Source organism: Stenella coeruleoalba, assembly GCF_951394435.1.
Source record: "Stenella coeruleoalba genome assembly, chromosome: 1".
Lineage (NCBI taxonomy): Eukaryota > Metazoa > Chordata > Mammalia > Artiodactyla > Delphinidae > Stenella > Stenella coeruleoalba.
The window spans coordinates 174,530,754-174,536,753 of record NC_137169.1 but is presented as its reverse complement, the minus strand read 5'-3'; positions in this window follow the sequence as shown (position 1 = coordinate 174,536,753).

Below are 6,000 nucleotides of genomic sequence, written 5' to 3'. Positions count from 1 at the left end.
TTAAGAGACCCCAGAGACAACATCAAACATACCAACATTTGCATTAAAGGGGTCCCAGAAGGAAAAGAGAGAGAGAAAGGTGTGGAGAGCATATTTGAAGACATGATAACTGAAAACTTCCCTAACCTGGGAAAGGAAACAGATATTCAGGTCCAGGAAGCACAGAGTCCTAAACAGGATCAACCCAAAGAGGACCACACTAGGACAGTATGTCCAAAAAATTGGACATAATATATATATACATGGCAAAAATTAAAAATAAAGAGAGAATATTAAAAGCAGCAAGGGAAAAGCAACAAGTTATATACAAGGGAACTCCCATAAGGCTATGAGCTGACTTTTCACCCAAAACTCTGTAGGCCAGAGGGGAGTGGCATGATATAAAGGAATGAAATGGAAAAGTCTACGACCAGAAATACTCTACCCCTCAAGGCTTTCATTCAGATTTGAAGGAGAGATCAAAAGTTTTACAGATAAGCAAAAGCTAAAAGAGTTCAGCACCATGAAGAAGAAATGTTAAAGGGAATTCTCCAGTCAGAAAAGAAAAGCCCACAACTAGAAATATGAAAATTATGAAAAGAAAATTCTCATTGGTAAAGGCAAATATACAATAAAGTTAGTAAACCAACAATGTACAAGGTTAATAGATGAAAAGATAAAGGTAGTAAAATCATCTATATCCACAAGAAGTAGGTGAGGGATATATTAAAATAAAAGGATGTAGAACATGATGTCACAGAAAAACATGGGGAGGGGAGTAAATATGCACGGTTGTTAAAATGCATTAAACTTAAGAGATCAGCAACTAAAAATAATCATGTATGTATATGTACATAGGTCAGTATATATATACTTCTTGGTAACCACAAAACAAAAATCTATACTAGGGCTTCCCTGGTGGCGCAGTGGTTGAGAGTCCGCCTGCAGATGCAGGGGACACGGGTTCGTGCCCCGGTCCGGGAAGATCCCACATGCCGCAGAGCAGCTGGGCCCGTGAGCCATGGCCGCTGAGCCTGTGTGTCCGGAGCCTGTGCTCTGCGACAGGAGAGGCCACAACAGTGAGAGGCCCGCGTACTGCAAAAAACAAAACAAAACAAAAAATCTATACTAGATACACAAAGAGAAATGAATCTAAACATAAACTAAAGATAGTCATCCAATCACAAGGGAAGAGAGCAAAAGAAGAAGAAAGGAACAACAAAGAACTACAAAACATCCCCAAAATAATTAACAAAATGGCAATAAGCACATACCTATCAATATTTTAGATGAAAAGGACTAAATGCTCCAGTCAAATACAGAGTGGCTGGATGGATACAAACATAAGACCAAGATACAAACACAAGATATGTGCTGCCTATAAGAGACTCACTGTAGATCTAAAGACACACACAGACTGAAAGTGAGAGTATGGAAAAAGGCATTCCATGCAAATGGAAATAAGAAGAAAGCTGGGGTAGCAATACTTACATAAGACAAAAGAGACTTTAAAACAAAGAGTGTAACAAGAGACAAAGAAAGACATTACAAAACAATAAAGAGATCAATCCAAGAAGATATAATAATTGTAAGTATATATGCACCCATCATAAGAGCATCTAAATACAATATAATTAATATATAATTAATAATATAATTAACCCTGCTGTATGTTATAATGAAAGTTGTTAAGAGAAAAATCCTGAGTTCTCATCACAAAGAAAACAGGTTTTTTTTCTATTTTTTTCATTTTGTATCTATATGAGATGTTGGATATTCACTCAACTTATTGTGGGTATAAGTCAAATCATTACGCTGTACACCTTAAACTTATACAGTGCTCTATATCATTTTTATCTTAATAAAACTGGAAGAAAAAATAGTATAGTATCTGTGATTTTGCTTCAAAATAATTAAGTGGTGATGGAAGTGGGGTTGGGGAGAAATGAGGAAATATAGCTGAAATAAGATCGGTCTTAAATCAAAAAATCTTTTTTGAAGCTGGGGTTTCACTGCGTAATTCTCTCCACTTTTATTTATATTTGTATTTTTGATAATAAAAGTTTAAAAAGGAGAGACACTACTAACAAACCAAAGTGAAGGAAGATATTTGCAACACATAGAACCAGAAAAGGGGCCTATATTCAAATGTATAAAGAATATCAATAGGAAGAAGACAGTCAACTCAACAGAAAAATGAGCAAAAAAAGAAAAAACGTACAAAAAAGAATACCCAAATGGCTAATAAATATATGAAAAAGGTGTTGGTCTAATCAGTAATCAGGAATTAGAAATTAAAGCCACAGTTCAATACTACACACCCAATGATACAAGTAAGCCATCATTTGTTCAAATACATATACAAACCAGAATGAGAGGCTCTCAAGCTCTGCACCAATACCATAATAATGTTAGCCTAGAATAGATTAAAAAGACTGACAATACCAAGTATTCCTGAGGATATGGTGCAACTACAACCCTCATACACAGTTGGTGGGATGGAATATTGGCACAACTAGTTTGGAAAACAGTTTGGTGATATCTACTAAATTTGAATATATGCCTAATCCTATGACCCAGGAATTCCATTTCTAGGTATGTATTCACAAAATTGTGTGTATGTGTGTGTGTATTTCCAAAGTACAAAAATTTTGATAGTAACATTATTCATAATAGCCCCTGATTGAAAATGACTGAAATGTCCACCAATTATAGAATGAACAAATTACAGTTTATTTATACAATATAATATCACACAACAAAGAAAAATAGTGAACTATTGCTACATACATGATGGATTCATATCAAGAACACAATATTGATCAAAGAAGCCACCCCCACACAAAACACATACTGTGTGATTTAATTTAAATAGCATTTGAAAACAAGCAAAACTAATCTATGGTGACAGAAGTAAGGATAGAAGCTACATTTGGGGAGAAGGGAGGGATACTGATTGTCAGGGGACATGATGGAGCTTTTAGGTTAGGGCAATATTCTATTTCTGGACCTGGGTAGTGATTACAGAAGTGTGTGCACTTCGTGATATGAACTACTGAACTATACCCTCGAATTTGTGTTTTTTGCATGTAAACTGTACTTCAATAAAAGATGTCCATTAAAATAAAAGAATGATTAGGACCAGGAGAGGGAGTTCTGATAAAAGAAAAGTCATTTTAGTGTAGTATAATTATGGATGAAGTTTTAAAAATCTTGCTTTAATTTGGTTGTTACAATAAACAAAACTTGGGTGGAAGGACAAAGTAATTTAGTATTTGTTCAAATGCATATATAAACTAGAGATGGGAGGCCCTTGAGCTCTTTATGAGGACCATAACAAATTCAATGAGAAAAAAATTTAAAGTTGGTATTACCATACCCCAAAGAGAGTTTTGCTCAAAGAGCTGTGAGCTTCTAATTTTGAACAATAAAATTTCTAGGCACATCCTCCAAAAAATTGTTGTGCTATATATCCAAGTAATTGAATGAGGTAATGAACTATAATGCGATTAAATGTTGGGAGAAAACTACCAATAATAACTTTGGTTTTGAAAGAATTACCCTTTCTAGCAGTATTTAACCACTATCGGTCAACAACTTGTTAAAGACATTCTGAGTTCCCACAATAAAGCCATTTCATCTGTGTATAAAAGATTATTTATCCCTCTGTTCTGTACAGTAGGATACGTTCCACATCTGGTTAGCAGAATAATACAATTTTTGAGATGTGAAGTGTTCTGTTCCTTTGATGGGAAGATTTTGGGTGGGGGAGGGGTTCGACTTTGCTCCTAACTTTTGGAAATATTTTTTTTTCATAAATTTGTTTATTTTATTTATTTATTTTTGGCTGCGTTGGTCTTCGTTGCTGTGTGCGGAGTTTCTCTAGTTGTGGCGAGCGGGGGCTACTCTTCATTGCGGTGCGTGGGCTTCTCATTGCAGTGGCTTCTCTTGTGGAGCATGGGCTCCAAGCGCACAGGCTTCAGTAGTTGTGGCACACAGGCTCAGTAGTTGTGGCTTGTGGGCTCTAGAGCGCAGGCTCAGTAGTTGTGGCGCACGGGCTTAGTTGCTCCGCAGCATGTGGGATCTTCCCGGACCAGGCCTCGAGCCCGTGCCCCCTGCATTGGCAGGAGGATTCTCAACCACTGCACCACCAGGGAAGCCCCGGAAATATTTCTTTTTAAAATTGTCTTTATAATAAGAAAATTCTAGTTTAAACCTTATGTATTATGTGTCCTTTTTTTTTTCCTCTCTTCCTTTTAAAACTAGTATCACAATGTAAAGATGGCTTAAATTGGGTATGGGGGGCTAGATGGGAAGGATGGCCTTTACCTCATATAAGAGGAATCCTGTCTTCACCTGAACCTTGCCACAATGATATATTATCTTGTTATGCTTGGACCTGTACCAAGGACCCAAGCAGGATCTATAAACCTAACACCAAGAATCATGGGTAGTTAGCGTAACTTTGAAGAGGGATATTGTAATTCTCTTCTACTATCATATTTATTTTCACCTAATTAAAAATTCTTATTTGATAACCTCAAAACCTCGGAAGTTTGGGAAAGCTCTTCCTTTTCCCTCTTCTCTACAATGATCTTTACACACAGAAAAGAAAACAACACTAGACAGGGAGCCACAAAGTGCAGGCCCCCGTTTTGACTTTGCTGTAACTTATTCTCTTTGATCCTGTTTCCTCAACTCTACACAATTAATATTCTTTGCTTCAGAGTTATTACATTTTGAAAAGTATAAAACAGAATGTAAATATAGACTAACATCATTATATAATTAGTTGTAACTGTTATCTTTAAGTTGCATGCTAAATATAAAAGATAAAGCTTATAGTATAGTGGTGTTTAGACTTGGGAAGAATATGGGGAAACGAGGTCAAAAAGACTAAGGAATGGAAAAATAAACACACTGGTAATTATAAAAGGATAAAAAAGGGCCAAGTGGCAATCTGAAAAGGTCAATACAACATTTTAAATTATTTTTCTAATTATATGACATAGTCTCAGTCTTGATGTAGTGGGCATCTGGTGTTTTTTTTTCTGTCTTGCAACCTGCCCCCTTCTAGCAACAGCAATGTGTTTCCTTGGAGAACTGCTTTTCCTAAACTCCATGGTTTTCTGGTGGGCTGCTTAATCACATTACTCTATTCCCCTCACTAGGGATGGGTATGCTCAGGAATTTGCAGTGACCCAAGTCAGGGAAATCAGCATCCTTCCTTGAAATTGAGTATACAGATCCTGATGGGGAAAGCTCTTTTCTCTGAAATTCTAAGTGGAATTAAAAATTTTTTTTGGAGGTCTTTTGTATGTACAATAAACGACTACATTCCCTCATCCTACCTTTCTTTCAGCATAGAGGCACTGGTGATTGGGCACTAAGATCATCTTTTGAGGGATCTGAACCCATTTCTCCCACACCTTCACGTTTTTCTTCTAAACACCACATTTGTTCACCAAATAATGGAGCTTCCAGCAGCTAAGAACATGTATTAAGGGCTTCGGAATTTTTTGAAAAAAACAGGGCAACTTGAAGTAAAGAAAATCTCACACACTCTCACTTAAAAAAAAAACACACCCAAGGCTATTTAGTCAACAGTGGCATCTCCAGGTAAATACTTAATTTGTTATCATCCAAGATCTAATTAGTGTTTGAGTTTCCCAAATTGTCTTAAAAATTTTGTTTTAACCATTAGTTTGTTTGAATCAGGATTCAGACAATGGAGCAAAATTTTTTATCATCAAGCACGCTGGTTACATTCTTATCTCGCTTCAAAATAGATATCTCCTTGTCACACTCTCATGATGAGCAATACAATTCAGAAATCAATTCAAAGTCTCTTTATGTGCTTTACAAATACCACATGAGGTTCTGGTAATGAAACAGTGGGGTAGGTAAGCATAAGTAAGAGCTTGTAGTTAACCCTTGGACATTAGAACCTAAAAGGGAGCAGTGACAAAGAAACATTTATGTTGATTCGCAGCCTTTGGGGTCTCCTTACCCAACTATTGA